The sequence below is a fragment of the Acinonyx jubatus genome, chromosome D3 (assembly GCF_027475565.1).
Source record: "Acinonyx jubatus isolate Ajub_Pintada_27869175 chromosome D3, VMU_Ajub_asm_v1.0, whole genome shotgun sequence".
Taxonomy (NCBI): Eukaryota; Metazoa; Chordata; class Mammalia; order Carnivora; family Felidae; genus Acinonyx; species Acinonyx jubatus.
This window is the reverse complement of record NC_069392.1, coordinates 42,666,467-42,683,179: the sequence shown is the minus strand read 5'-3', so window position 1 is coordinate 42,683,179 and position 16,713 is coordinate 42,666,467. Positions and strand designations below refer to the sequence as shown.

Here is a 16,713-nt window from a genome sequence, read left to right as displayed (position 1 = left end):
GATTTTTTTCAGTGTAGAAAAGTCTCTAAAAAAGTTTAAAATTGGTGGGGGTACGTGGGTGGCTCAGTCAGTTGAGCGGCCAACTTTGGCTAAGGTCATGATCTCACAGTTTGTGAGTTCAAGCCTCACAATGGGCTCTGTGCTGACAGCTCTGAGCCTGGAGCCTGCTTTGAATTCTGTGTCTCCTCTCTCTCTGCTCCTCCCCCACTCACACTGTCTCTCTCCCTCAAAAATAAACATTTAAAAAAATTTTTTTTAATTTAAATCCCTTAATATCCCACCACCAATGAAAACTACTGTTAACATTCTGCAGTACTTTCTTTGTGTGTATGCGTATGAATTGAGTTCATATTGTATGCATAGTTTTGTTGTTCGTTCTTTTCAATCAACATTATATCATAAGCATTTCCCCATGTCATTAGCTATCAAAAATAACAAAATGGCTACATAGTATTCTATAATAAGAAATTACTATCTGTTATTTAATTAGTCCTTTACTGTAGGATATTTAGGTTGATTTCCAACTTTCTATTATAGTAGATAATACTATAAGGAACATTCCGGTACATACATCTTTTCTTTGAGTTGGATTTTGAAGAATGAGTTACCTGGGAATAACTAGCAAGATAGTGGTTCCCTCTGCTTTAAAATAACATAAGGGGTGCCTGAGTGGCTCAGTCGGTTAAGCCTCCAACTTCGGTTCAGGTCATGATCTCACAGTTCCTGGGTTCAAGCCCTGTGTCAGGCTCTGTGCTGACAGCTTAGAGCCTGGAGCCTGCTTCCAATTCTGTGTCTCCCTCTCTCTGCTTTTCCCCGGCTCACACTCTATTTTTCTGTCTCTCCCTCTCTCTCTCTCTCAAAAATAAATATAAAAGAGGGGAGGGGCCAACATGGCGGATAAGTAGGGGGTCCTTACTTCCCGTGTTTCTCAAACAAAGAAGTGCAGAAGCCAAAGGACTTGGAACACTAGAGCCTGGGAGGAAAAGAGACTGAATCTGCTAGGAAGAAAATGGGAAATCTGGAAAAAAGATAGGTGGGTAACTGCGAACTGGGAGAGATTAAAAAAAAAAAAAAGGCCGCATGGGCATGGAGGGGAGGGACCCCTTCTGCGGAGAGACAAAGAGAAGAGAAAGAGCGGCTAGGAGAGTGTAGGACCAAATCTGGACAGGAGAAAGACCTTGGACTAAGACTGAGAGGGATCCAATCTCTAATTGCAGGGCTTTCTTCGGACTGGAGCCAGCTCCCTGTTCGTGCACGTGGGGAGGAGGGGAGCCAGGGGCTTGGGTGCAGTGGTAGGTCAGGGGCTCAGTCTCAGTTGGAGAAAGTGGTTCTCTCCCTGGAGGGCTACCTGATAGTACAAAGTCTGCCTGCTTCCGCCACCCCAGGGGGCTCGCAGAGAGGGCAGTGGCTCTCAGTCTGCATAGGAGAAGGCGGTCCTCCCTGAAGTGTGGCAGCACAGACAAAGCCAGCCAGGACCACATATTGGCACACTGAGAGGCACTTCCCCAGAGCCAGAGCACACAGAGTGGGACTTTGAATCCTAAGCACAGGGTCAGGGGATTGGCAGAATGAGAAGAACAGCCCCGTCTGGCCTGCAGCACCGTGAGGACGACTCAAACAGAGTCCACCAGGTCCAGCTCTGTGGAGAAGAGACTAGGGGATCACCATTCCCTGACCCCTCCCCACACCATCACCAAGGCTGGGCCTCAGGGATCACTCCCAGGGCCCATAGTGGAGGTAGGTCCAGACTACACCAAACCATGCCCCTTCACACTGGGTAACTTTGTATCCACCTGAGCGGCACAGACCCTATGGAAAGCTCCTCCTGACAAGCGATGCAGCATTGCCTAGATTAACTCTAGGTCAATTCTGGGTATATAGATATATTCTCCTCCCCCTTGTCATTTCTCTTCCTTATCTCTTCCCTACCCTAGGCTGGTTACTCTGGTTATTGGTCTATCTAAACATACATATTTGATCCATTATCCTGATACATGTTGTACACTTCCTCTTTTACACTGCTTTCTCTCTCTCTGGAATAATCAAGTCATGTAGTTTCTCTGTCTGGGTAACTTTATCTTCATTTCATTGTCCCTACCTCCTTCTTTATTTTCCTTTCTCTCTCTCTGGATTAAGCCTTTTAGTCTCTCTGCCTAGTCAATGTTTATTTTTTCTTCTCCCCCACCCCCCACCCCACCCCCACCCCCGTTCCCTCTCCTGTAATTTCTCTCTTTGTATGTGCTGTTCCATCAGCACCGCCTCCACCCTCTTCTTTACTTGTAGTCAGTGTTTTTGGGTTTTTTGGTTTTAGTCTTTAGGTCTTTGTTTTTGTTTATTTGTTTGTTTGTGTTATTTGTGTGTTTGCATGTTTTTGTCTCCTGTTTGTCTATCTTTTCCTTTACAAGGCTACTCCAAGGAACAAATCAAAGCACACCTGGTGGAATGTCAAAAATATCACTATGAGTAGGGTAATAAAATAACCAAAGTCACAACAACAGAGAGCAAGTAACAATCTCCAAAAAAACACCTCCTGAAGGGCCAGGCACTGGACAGTGTATGACCATCCTTTACTGTAGCAGTGCTCACAGGTGCAGAGCACACAACAAGCTTTTAAAATGCATAAGGGACAGAAAACTAGCCAAAAATGACAAAATGGAAGGGTTTTCCTCAAAAGAAATTCCAGGAAGTAGCGACTGCTAATGAATTGATCAAAACCTATTTAAGCAATAGAACTGAACAAGAATTTAGAATAGTAGTCATAAAAATTAATTGCTGGGCTTGAAAAAAGCATAGAGGACAGCAGAGAATCTATTGCTACAAAGATCAAGGGACTAAAAAATAGTCATGATGAATTTAAAAATGCTATAAATGAAATGCAAAATAAAATGGAGACAGCCACAGCATGGATTGAAGAGGCAGAGGGAGAATAGCTGAATTAGAAGATAAAATTATGGAAAAAGAGGAAGCTGAGAAAAAGAGAGATAGAAAAATCCAGGAATACAAGGGGAGAATTAGAGAACTAAGTGATGCAATCAATGGAAAAATATCCATATCATAGGAATTCCGGAAGAAGAAGAAGAAGAAGAAGAAGAAGAAGAAGAAGAAGAAGAGGAGGAGGAGGAGAGAAAGGGGCTGAAGGTGTACTTGAACAAATTATAGCTGAGAGCTTCCCCAATTTGGGGAAGGAAACAAGCATTAAAATCCAAGAGGCACAGAGAACTCCCTTCAGACATAACTTGAATCAATCTTCTGCACAACATATCATAGTGAAACTGGAAAAATGTAAGGATAAAGAGAGAATTCTGAAAGCAGGTAGGGATAAATAGGCCCTAACTTGCATAGGTAGATACATAAGAGTAGTAGCAGACCTCTCTACTGAAACTTGGCAGGCCAGAAAGGAATGGCAGGAAATCTTCAATGTAATGAACAGAAAAAAATATGCAGCCAAGAATCCTTTACCCAGCAAATCTGTTATTCAGAATAGAAGGAGAGATAAAGATTTTCCCAAACAAACAAAAACTGAAGGAATTCATCACCACTAAACCATCCATGCAAGAGATCCTAAGGGGGACTCTGTGAGTGAAATGTTGCAAGGACCACAAAGTACCAGAGACACCACTACAAGCATGAAACCTACAGATATCACAATGACTGTAAACCCATATATTTTAATAATAACACTGAATGTAAGTGGACTCTACCCATCTCTACAAGAGACTCATTTTAGACCTGAGGACACCGTCAGATTGAAAGTGAGGGGATAGAGAACTGTCCATCATGCTACTGGAAGTCAAAAGAAAGCTGGAGTAGCCATACTCATATCAGACAAACTAGACTTTAAATTAAAGGCTGTAACAAGAGATGAAGAAGGGCATTATATAATAATTACAGTATCTATCCATCAGGAAGAGCTAACAATTATAAATGTCTATGCACCGAATTTGGAACACCCAAATATATAAAACAATTAATCACAAACATAAGCAATCTTATTGATGAGAATGTGGTAATTGCAGGCACTTTAATACTCCACTTACAACAATGGGTAGATCATCTAGACACAGAATCAATAAAGAAACAAGGGCCCTAAATGATACATTGGATCAGATGGACTTGACAGATATATTTAGAACTCTGCATCCCAAAGCAATGGAATATACTTTCTTCTCGAGTGCACATGGAACATTCTCCAAGATAGAGCACATACTGGGTCACAAAACAGCCCTTCATAAGTATAAAAGAATTGAGATCACACCATGTACACTTTCAGGTCACAATGCTATGAAACTTGAAATCAACCACAGGAAAAAGTCTAGAAAACCTCCAAAAGCATGGAGGTTAAAGAACACCCTACTAAAGAATGAATGGGTCAACCAGGCAATTAGAGAAGAAATTAAAAAATATATGGAAACAAATGAAAATGAACATACAACAATCTAAATGCTTTGGGGTGCAGCAAAGGCAGTCCTGAGAGGAAAATACATTGTAATCCAGGCCTATCTCAAGAAACAAGAAAAATCCCAAATACAAAATCTAACAGCACACCTAAAGGAACTAGAAGCAGAATAGCAAAGACACCCCAAGTCCAGCAGAAGAAGAGAAATAAACAATGTAGAATCTAAAAAAAAACAGTAGAGCAGATCAATGCAACCAAGAGTTGGTTTTTTGAAAAAATAAACAAAATTGATAAACCTCTAGCCAGCCTTCTCAAAAGAAAAGGGAGATGACCCAAAGAGATAAAATCACAAATGAAAATGGAATTATTACAACCAATCCCTCAGAAATACAAGCAATTTTCAGGGAATACTATGAAACATTATATGCCAACAAACTGGACAACCTGAAAGAAATGGACAAATTCCTAAACACCCACACTCTTCTAAAACTCAAACAAGAAGAAATAGAAATTTTGAACTGACCATAACTAGTGAAGAAATTGAATCAGTAATCAAAAATCTCACAACAAATAAGAGTCCAGGACCAGATGGCCTCCCTGGGAAATTCTACCAGACATTTAAAGCAAAGATAATACCTATCCTTCTCAAGCTGTTCCAAAAAACATAAATGGAAGGAAAACTTCCAGACTCATTCTTTGAAGCCAGCATTACTTTGATTCCCAAACCAGACAGAGACCCAGCAAAAAAAGAGAACTACAGACCAATATACCTGATGAATATGGATGCAAAATTTCTCAATAAGATACTAGCAAATCGAATTCAACAGCATATAAAAAGAATTATTCACCATGATCAAGTGAGATTCATTCCTGGGATGCAGGGCTATTTCAACATTCGCAAATCAATCAATGTGATACATCACATTAATAAAAGAAAAGATAAGAACCATATGATCCTGTTAATCGATACAGAAAAAGCATTTGACAAAATATAGCATCCTTTCTTAATAAAGACCGTCAAGAAAGTCAGGATAGAAGGAACATACTTAAACATCATAAAAGCCATTTATGACAAGCCCACAGCTAACATTATCCTCAATGGGGAAAAACTGAGAGCTTTCCCCCTGTGATCAGGAACATGACAAGGATGTCCAGTCACCGCTGTTGTTTAATATAGTGTTGGAAGTTCTAGCATCAGCAATCAGGCAACAAAATGAAATCAAAGGCATCAAAATTGGCAAAGATGAAGTCACTTTTTGCAGATGACATGATACTATACATTGAAAATCTGATAGACTCCATCAAAAGTCTGCTAGAACTGATACATGAATTCAGCAAAGTCGCAGGATACAAAATTAATGTACAGAAATCAGTTGCACTTTTATACACCAATAATGAAGCAACAGAAAGACAAGTAAAGAAACTGATCCCATTCACAATTGCACCAAGAAGCATAAAATACCTAGGAATAAACCTAACCAAAGATGTAAAAGATATATATGCTGAAAACTATAGAAAGCTTATGAAGGAAATTGAAGAAGATACAAAGAAATGGAAAAACATTCCATGATCATGGATTGGAAGAATAAATATTGTCAAAATGTCAATACTGCCCAAAGCTATCTACACATTCAATGCAATCCTAATCAAAATTGCACCAGCATTCTTCTCAAAGGTAGAATAAGCAATCCTAAAATTTCTACGGAACCACAAAAGACCCCGAATAGCCAAAGTAATATTGAAGAAGAAAACCAAAGCGGGAGGCATCACAATCCCAGACTGTAGCCTCTACTACAAAGCTGTAATCATCAAGACAGTATGGTATTGGCACAAAACAGACACATAGACCAATGGAATAGAATAGAGGCTCCAGAATTAGACCCACAAATGTAGGGCCAACTAATCTTTGATAAAGCAGGAAAGAATATCCAATGGAAAAAAGACAGTCTCTTTAACAAATGGTGCTGGGAGAACTGGACAGCAACATGCAGAAGAATGAAACTAGACCACTTTCTTACACCATTCACAAAAACAAACTCAAAATGGATGAAGGACCTGAATGTAAGACAAGAAACCATCCAAACCCTAGAGGAGAAAGCAGGAAAAGACCTCTCTGACCTCAGCAGCAGCAATTTCTTACTTGACACATCTCCAAAGGCAAGGGAATTAAAAGCAAAAATGAACTACTGGGACCTCATCAGATAAAAAGCTTCTGCACTGCAAAGGAAACAATCAACAAAACTAAAAGGCAACGGACGAATGGGAAAAGATATTTGCAAATGACATATTGGATAAAGGGCTAGTATCCAAAATCTACAAAGAACTCACCAAACTCCACACCCGAGAAACAAATAATCCCATGAGAAATGGATCAGAAGACATGAATAGACACTTCTCTAAAGAAGACATCCAGATGGCCAACAGGCACATGAAAAGATGCTCAATGTCACGCCTCATCATGGAAATACAAATCAAAACCACACTGAGATACCACCTCACACTGGTCAGAGTGGCTAAAATGAACAAATCGGGAGACTATGGATGCTGGCAAGGATGTGGAGAAACGGGAACCTTGTTGCACTATTGGTGGAAATGCAAACTAGTGCACCCACTCTGGAAAACAGTGTGGAGGTTCCTCAAAAAATTAAAAATAGACCTACCCTATGACCCAGCAATAGCACTGCTAGGAATTTACCCAAGGGATATAGGAATGCTGATGCATAAGGGCACTTATACCCTCATGTTTATAGCAGCACTTTCAACAATAGCCAAATTATGGAAAGAGCCTAAATATTCATCAACTCATGAATGGATAAAGAAGATGTGGTTTATATATACAATGGAATATTACTTGGCAATGAGAAAGAATGAGATCTGGCCATTTATAGCAATGTGAATGGAACTGGAGAGTATTATGCTAGGTGAAATAAGTCAGGCAGAGAAAGACAGATACCATATGTTTTCACTCATATGTGGATCCTGAGAAACTTAACAGAAGACCAGGGGGGAGGGGAAGGGTAGAAAAAGTTACAGAGAGGGAAGGAGGCAAACCATAAGAGACTCTTGAATACTGAGAACAAACTGAGGGTTGATGGGGGGGGGGGGGAAGAGGAAAGTGGGTGATGGGCATTGAGGAGGGCACCTGTTGGGATGAGCACTGGGTGTTGTATGGAAACCAATTTGACAATAAATTATATATTAAAATATAAATAAAATATATCTTACCATTAAAAAAATACATATAAAAATAAAAAATAAAATAACATAAAAAAAGATAGTGTTCCCCCAAGAGCACACCAACAGATGACTTTGTGCACAACTTCTGAAGGATATAGGAATTAAAGTGTTCAAACCAAGACTCACAAAATAAAAATTGGAATTTTCTTTCCTATATGTAAAATAAAATTCTTGATGATACAAAATTTTATTCCAGCCATGATAATAATCCATCATTGTTAGTGGTAATGTGATACTACTAATCTAATGTTGGGCTGACCAAAATTTACTTTTCTTCTCGCATGAGTTGTTTTTGGTTTGTTTTTTTTTTAAACAGATTTCACAAAGTTAAAATAACAACAACAAACTTTATCATTGATAAAGTCATGTCAATTGATAGATACTACTTTACATTTCCAAACTACAGACTTAAGTCCCTATTTAGAATGGGATCTAATTCTTCAAAAAAATTATTCCAGGGGTACCTGGGTGGCTCAGTTGGTTGAGCATCCAACTCTTGGTTTCAGCTCAGGTCATGATCGATATCAGGGTTGTGGGATCGAGTCCCATGTTGGCTCTGCACTGAGCGTGGAGTCTAAGATTCTCTCTCTTTCTCTCTCTCTCTCCTTTTGCCCCTCTTCTGCGCTCATGCTTTCTTCCTCTCTGAAAAAAAGAAAATAAAAAATAATAAAAAAGAGAAAAGCAAACTATTCTATACTTAAGTTTGGTGTTATAAAAGCAGATCTGGCACTTCAATACCAACTACCCTGGCTTTAAACAGTGCCTGTCCTAATAAGGTTGTGACTTCTGTGTCAGGGACAAGCCACAGCTTCACATGCATACCTGTTAAAGAAATAGGCCCTCAATGCAATAGGTATTTCAAAATGTCCTAACAGACGCTCAGATATTGTTTTTACTACCAATGTGATGATATGCCTGAGGATGCAGTTAAGTCAAGAAAGACCATGGAAAGAAAACATAAGATGGTGATGACTGTGACGCCATATACGGAGCACACCTCACCTTGATGAAATACAAAAGTAGAAGCTGTTTTAAGCCCAGTGTGCTGAAATGGAGGACTCTACATCTTCTATGAAATGAAGTTTCAAGGTACCACATGCTTCTTATTTCAGATTTTAAAGACAGACCTTTTTAGTTAAATTAGTGGCAGTTTTTCATCAGGAGTCAAGCATAAAAAGTGAAATAGTTTCTTTAAAAGCTGAGAAGTGGCTTGCAGCCCCTAAAGTATAGATCCTAAGTTTGATCAGTGACTATGACTTAGCAGAAGAATGTCTAAAACAACAATAAATAATATAAATATTATTTTAGTGTGAAGTAACCAGTCCCTTTTATAGTCACAAACTTCATAGCCTAAATATCTCAGTCAAGAATCTTTTGATCATAGTGGCTCTTTTTTTATTTTGAATTTACCTCAATTGCCTTTAGATCTTCTCTGACCTCCCATCTCCTCATCCCCTTTCTAAATTTTATTTGTTTAGTCTTTACTTGTTTCTCCTTACTTTCAAGTTTCTCTCTAGTCCTCCTAACTTGTAAAACCCCAAACTGAAGAAATTACATTTGGATTCCTGATAATATAGTCCAGCGTTATTTTAATGGTTTTACTACATACTCTATGCTCCTAATGTTCTGTGAGAAATGTGTTTTCTTTCCTTCTAAAACATGCCTTCATTCTTCCATTACTAGTGCTAGAGTCACCTCTTCTCAGTGATAACATAACTCAGATCATTTTTCTAGTGCGTGGATGAGGCTGTCACGTGGAATGGAATCAAAGCCTCAAAGAGCAAATTTTATTGACTTGCCCTCCCATACAAGACCCAGAGGGAAGTTAAACTGCTTTCTTGTGGCTTGCATTCAGATGCACTGTGGCATAATACACTTTTTTGCCAACATATTTTCCTCTTTCCCATTTGAATGCATCTAAACATCTTACTGGGAAAGATAAACAAGCTTTTAAAAATATAAACAGACCTAAAAATTTTTAAGCAGTCTGTAAAACTCACAGAATTCTCATAAGACCAAAATAATCTAGCTAAATCTTATTCAGGATGTGGAGGGGGCAGTCTAGGCAAGAGCTCCGTGCGTGGGCATTCACAAACAAGTGTTTTTACTTCTACTCAGCAGAAGAAAACTGTTCCTTCCCCAAACAGCTCCAGACAAATTTGTGAAGGGGATAATTTATATTTGACATCAAGAATCCCCCTTTCCCTTAGTCTTCATCCCCCACCCCCTTTTAGTTTGGTTAATTTCAACCATCTCTTCCCTTCTGTTCTCAGGAATATGTCAGATATATTCCCCCCAAAATACAAATGGCTAACATGACTTCCTATGTTCCTTCCCAGAGGTATCTACAGGGATCAAAGCCTAAACCTAAACTAATGGTAATCATATCACACATCACAGGAACTGGACAGGTGATGTCAATGAGCAAAGCATGTTGCATTTCAGGAATTGCCAGGGAAATGCAGGTAAATGATGGAGATGGAGCCAAAGGAGAGGCTTGGCCTCTCTCAGAGAAGGTGTCTAGCTCTTGTAGACTGTTGCCAAGTGGGTTTGTTGGCTTCAGTATTCCCAGATCTTCTGGCATTTGTTTCACAACTCAGGCTTTTGTGAGAAATCTCCCAAAGTATCAGAGTGTTTAAGCACTAAACTTAACATACCTGCAAGCTGCATTCATCTGTGGGCTACCTGTTTGTTTGTATCTTTGGATGACAGGAAGACATGCTGACCACTGAAAGCCTATATGGACCAGTGGAAAGAATTTTGGAGAGCCCCAGACCTGTTGATATCCCAGTTTTGTCCCTAGTAGGTTGAGTAAGCAAGTTATTTAATGTCACTGAGCTTGACTTCCTTTGTCTGTAAATTGGGAATAAATCATCCCTCTGCCTTCCAAAATTTCTAGGTTAAGTTATATAACATATATAACTTATGCAACCCTTCAAACACTTCATGAAGGGAGTCACCCATCTGTATATAAGATCATTCCTACCTGTATGGTCTGATGTGAATAGTGTGAATATGGATGTGTTAAAGAATTCTGTGATTGTAGTTTATTGGACAGGTGACATGAGACATCAAAATATATATTTCAGCAAAGAGGCAAGGTTGCTACATACACTGGAATCAATAGAGTAACATTAAAATCGTTTTTATTTTACCTGGGTTCTAGTTTTTTAAATTTTTAAAAATGTTTTTAACTTATTTTTGAGAGAGAGAGAGAGGCAGAGTGTGGTAAGGGGCGGAAAGAGAAGGAGACACAGAATCCGAAGCAGGCTCCAGGCTCTGAGCTGTCAGCACAGAGTCTGATGCAGGCTCGAACTCACAGACCGCAAGATGGTGATGCCTGACTGAGCAAAAGTCAGATGCCTGACTGAGTGAGCCACCCAGGCACCCTGGGTTTTAGTTTAAAAAACAAAAACAAAAACTGTTAGCCTTTAGCTTTTTTTTCAGTTTTGATATGTATATTATGCAAAATTTATAGTAAAACTTTATCTGCTTAATAATTCTATGGAAAGAGAGAAATAAAAAGATGGAATAAAGGCGAACTGATACAAGAATGAATTATAGCATAAAAAAGAATGAATTATAGCATATTCCATATCTCATTATTTTAAGTCAGTGCATAGCATAATTAAGCCCTTGTAAATAAATGGAAAAATTGATTAAGTCCTAATAAGTAAAATAAGGAAAATACAATTCAAAATAACTTTATTGAAATAGGCTAGAATAGCCCCTTATCCCATTTTTTCCTGAATTTCAGTCTGGATCCTGCCAAAACTTTAGCAACTTTACCATGGATCTCCCCCTTTAAAAATGTAAAGGAGGGGGGTGCCTGGGTGGCTCAGTCGGTTGAGTGTTTGACTCTTGATTTCGGTTCAGATCATGATCCCAGAGTCGTGGTATCAAACCCCTTGTCGGACTCCTCACTGAGCATGGAGCTTGCTTAAGATTTTCTCTCTCTTTCCCTCTTCCCCTCTCCTCCCTCATGCACTCTCTCTCTCTAAAAACAATAAAAGTAAAAAAAGTATTTTTTTTTTTAAAGTATAAGTCTAACGCTGGAAATGCCTAGGACAGAATAAGACAAAGCAGTTTGATGCCAGCCATGCTTATTCTGTTAGATGGTAAACAATGGTAATAAATATGAACTGGATAAGCCTGAAAACTGAGGACACTAGCACAGAGGTGTTGGGAGTACGATTTCTGACACATGTGGGTCCAATAAGTAGCACTGCTAAGTCATAATGCTTTGGGGTCAGTTTCCATGAAATGGATCTTCCAAATTTCTTTCATCAAGCTTCCTTTCAATTCTCTCTAGCTTTATTAGGTAACATCATTTCTAAAGTTCTGATAATCCCTTTAATAAGGTGAATTTGTTTATCCTTAGATGCAAGGAAGGGTATAGGGGAGAATAGAGACAGTGGCATATCAGAAGTTATTCTAAGTTAAAAAAAAAATACGACTGTCAAAGGTATCATGACCATGATATCAAGATAGGTGACTGGTATTCTGTACAAATTTTAGACAGTGTTAGCTGGCATATGTGACCAACTGTTCACTACTTTAGGACAAGATCTGTTTGTTTTTGTGGCAGAACTAATTCTATCTGTTTCAAAGGACTTTTTAAACAGTGCTTACTGTACACCAGTATAACTCGCAAGCAGATAAGTTTACCTTAAACCCACTTCAAAACATATTCTGACTGTGACAGCTCATATGATCTCCTCCACTCTTGCCTCCAATACATGTGTGGTTTTATTATCCTAATTAACTGAGGACTGATTATACCTGGGGGATATTGCACAATACAAGAAGAGATGAGGAGAATATATAATCAGACAGTGGAAATCTTAAAAAAAAAAAAAACTTCATAGAAAGGGGATGACTTTAGTATCAAGAGATGGAAAGGACATTCCAGGGAAAGAATAGAATAAAGAAAACAGGCAGGAAAATGTAGAACAATGAATAGGTCAGTGAAAGTACAGGTTAGGGTCGGGGATGAGATTGTAAAAAGGTTTTTGAGCCTCAGGCTATAGGATTCAGATTTATTCTAAATGTGCTAAGGCATAAGTCAACAAACTTTTTCTATTAAGATCCAGATAGCAAATACTTTGGGCTTTGCAGAGTAAGAGGCAAAATCAAGGGTATTATGTAAGTACTTACATGACAAGAGAGAAAACAAATTTTCACAATGAAATTCAAATATAATAATAATAATAATAGAGCACTTTTTTGAATACAGGCCTACAGTATGAAATTCTTTGGGGATCACATTTTGCTTACTTAGGGTTCAAAGTTAGTGTACCCTACAACAAATGCATTACAAATGTTCACATGTAAAAACTATTCTTAGTTCACAAGCTGTACAAAAACAGGCAGCTGTATTGGATTCACAGGATGTAGTTTGTTGACCTCAGCATTAGGGAATCACTCCATGTTTTTGAGACAGGGAGACAATCTGATCATAATGTTGGTTGCATTAGATGAGACAAACTAAAGGCAGTGTAGTATAGGCAAGAGATAACGAGAATATAACTTATATATAATGTCATGGTTTTGAGTGGTCATGCTCAGGAAAGCAACTAAAGTAGAGCAAGAAAGAATCTTGGGTCAAGTCAAAGTCAGATAAGCAGCATTAACGACTTAGATGGATAAACCTTTATCCTAAGGAGAGGTTCACTTCCTTTTCCATACCTTGACATGTGTGGGACCTCTTACTTGTACTGGGAAAAGAGTCCAGATCTCTTTAGGCAAGTCTTGCCCCTGATTGAAGCAGAGTAAAAAAAAAGCTAAGAGAACCTCCAGAATAAAACATTTGAAAGACGAACTTACTGGGCAAGAAGAAGGGAAGCACTTTGAACTCTATTTTCAGGCACTGCAGAGACCCTTTGAAATCAGGAGAATAATCATTTCTCTATGAAGTGGTTTTGTAGCTACAGTGAGTCATCATATCTTTGCAATCCATGGTGTCAGTTATATAATCTTGTCAACTGGGTCAAACTCTCAGTTATCCAGTAGATATACTAATAATAAGTTTTAATGCCATGTTACAGAGATACTGTATCAAGTGAAGATGCATTCTAAAGAGTAGAAATTATGTGCTGTTGAAGATTTATCTTGAACCCGAACCTTATTCACCTAGAATCCAAGCGAATATGTGCACATGCTTTAAGGAACAGTGTTAGGGCTGTGGAAGTCTATTTACATAGAATGACCAAGGATCCTGCTTGGATAGTCAGTGTTAGAAGAGAGGGATAGTTCTGAATAAAGCACTGTCTATTAATTAAATTGTTCTCCAGCCCAGTTCCCACAGACTTCTACTTCAGTCTTAAGGTAGTGGGACACAATAAAGGATGGCATCAAAACTGAACTGAGAGATTAAGAACCCTTGGAATTAGTGATTTCATCATTAGAAGGATAATTGCTCTTGACAAAGATCTTAGCACACTTGAATCAGGTATTTACTACCTTCGGGTAGATGTTGGCAACATAGCACTTGCATGCCCCTGAAAACAGGGGCTTCCTAAATTTTTGTGCATAGGTGCCTTAGTTCCAGCCCTGGTTAGCAAGCATAGACAGCAATTTTGGTGACAACTAGATGCAAACAGCAGGGGGAAAATGGGGAGTTCCATTGGAAGCCATCACGTGTAGTCTTTGAAAAACTCATAGAAAGACAGTCACCCAATAAGCACTTGTAGAATGAATCTTGGGGTGACTTTGAAAGAATGTGTATTATTGCCTCACATTCTCTGTGGCACATGATGAGCTATAAATATAAAAATGATTCAGGGGCACCTGGGTGTCTCAGTCAGTTAAGCGTCCAACTTCGGCTCAGGTCATGATCTCACAGTCCATAAGATCTAGCCCCATGTCAAGCTCTGCACTGACTGCTCAGAGCCTGGAGCTGCTTCAGATTCTGTGTCTCCCTCTCTCTCTGCCCCTCCCTTGCTTGTGCTCTGTCTGTCTGTCTGTCTGTCTATCTCTTTCTGGAAAATAAACATTAAAAATTTTTTTAAATGATTCAAACAATCACATAAACATTTTATCACATATGAAGACTTAGATATTGTATGGGTATGTGAATCCCCCTTCCACAAATCAAATTGAATTTGGTATATTACATTCCTCCTGGAAAGCTACAGAGAAGTTGCAGCCACACAGTTACGTTATTTCCCACTCAGTGTTTGCTTTATAATGAAGGAAAAATAAGCTATTTCTTAAGGAACAGGTGTAGTGCTAGTTAGTCAAGAGAATAGCAAACAGCAGTGGGTTGCTGCCCTGGAAACAGCCTGGTGTCCTAGCAACAAGCACGTTCGTTTGCCTGGACTGCCCTGTAGAGTTCTGTCAACATAGGTAAAGGGCTTACCTACAGCACTTAAGCGACAGCCTTTCTGTTTCAGAGTAAAGTGAGGCCCATATATGTAAACCTGGAAATGAAGGAGAAACCAGATTATTCTGCTAAGCAACCAGTGGCTTGGAAGGTAAAAGGATAGCAATGTAGGGGTTAAATTTATTCAGATTTACTTTTTATCTAGAGGGGGCTGGAAGTAAGTTTCTTCCTTTAATTGTTGGCTCTCCTAAAGGAAGAATCAAAACTTTGGTGGCAGTGGCTAAGACTGTGACCTATGACTCTGTTCTCCCTGCCTTCTTTGGGTTAAAAAGTGCAGTATTTTCCCAAAACTTCATTTGACCTCTGCCTCCATGAGTAGCCACAAAGAGTAGGCAAAAAAGGACAGGACCTATCCTGGTGGTGATTAAGTTGAAGCTCCCATTTTTCCACATATTTTAATTATAATCCTTAAATTCTATGAGAATACTTGAGATTTTTGATTTGGAAAATATTCAAAATATCTCATGAGACCCATAGGAAATCTCAATGATTGGAACTAGCTATAGTATAGCATATAGGGCAAATTTTCTGAGGCCAGGGCAAAAACTTGATAGGATTTGTATTTGGCCCCTTACACTCTTTTATTCTTTCTTTCTTCTTGAGTGAGAGAGAGCAAGCACAAGGAGGAGAGGGGCAGGAAGAATCCCAAGCAAGCTCCACACTCAGCATGGAGCCCAATGCGGGGCTTGATCCCACCACCACGAGATCATGACCTGAGCCCAAATCAAGAGTCTGATGACCAACTGTCTGAGCCACCCAGGCATCCCATCCCTTACCCTCTTTTAAAAGATCCCTTCCACTTTGTCTTTTTCCATTTTTTCACCTTTCCACATTTATTTAATTGAGCCAGAAATTATTCTAATCATAGTGAATCATCATTGCCTTCTCTACAACTCTAGAGATGTACAAAAATAGTAGGTACCATACAAGCAAGTGATGAATTTCAATTCAGGAGTGGTATGTTCAATATTAGATCAAACATGTTTTTTTTTTTTAATTTTTTTTTCAACGTTTTTTTATTTGTTTTTGGGACAGAGAGAGACAGAGCATGAACAGGGAAGGGGCAGAGAGAGAGGGAGACACAGAATCGGAAACAGGCTCCAGGCTCCGAGCCATCAGCCCAGAGCCTGATGCGGGGCTCGAACTCACGAACCGCGAGATCGTGACCTGGCTGAAGTCAGACGCTTAACCGACTGCGCCACCCAGGTGCCCCGAGATCAAACATGTTTTTAGAGAGCTAGATGAATTGGAAATTTCGGTGTTGCCAGTTGAGAACCTATTACTTTTCAATACATTCTCAGTAAAATTGAAGCTCAAAGAGATCTCTCCTAAAAGAACATCTACCTTCAAAATTTGGAATAAAGTATATTGAGAAACAGTATTTTTTTTCTCCTCATTTGTTTGTGTGTGTGTGTGTGTGTGTGTGTGTGTGTGTGTGTGTATGTATATAATTTTATTATTGCGTAGCAAGAAATAAAATACTTAAATAAAACATCTATCCCTTTTGAATGCCTTGACCTTGACCCTTTTATTGGTTGGTATAGCCTGGTAAGTCACACACACACACACACACACACACACACACACACACACACACAAAGTGTTTTTCAGTTTTGCATAACTAAATCACCAGAAGCAAAAGAAAGAAAGAAAGAAAGAAAGAAAGAAAGAAAGAAAGAAAGAAAGAAAGAAATCC

General features: G+C 39.0%; 1 long non-coding RNA gene across 1 annotated transcript in view; it reads right to left on the bottom strand.

Annotated features, from left to right (window-relative positions):
- LOC113602209 (uncharacterized) overlaps positions 1-15,958 on the bottom strand; it is a 64,962-nt gene extending 49,004 nt beyond the window's left edge. The window contains exons 1-2 of the long non-coding RNA XR_003423584.2: positions 14,994-15,958; positions 8,098-8,275 (exon numbers count right to left, since the gene is read on the bottom strand). This is a non-coding gene — a long non-coding RNA (uncharacterized LOC113602209). The remainder of the gene's footprint in view (positions 1-8,097; positions 8,276-14,993) is intronic.
- Positions 15,959-16,713: the final 755 nt, after the last annotated feature.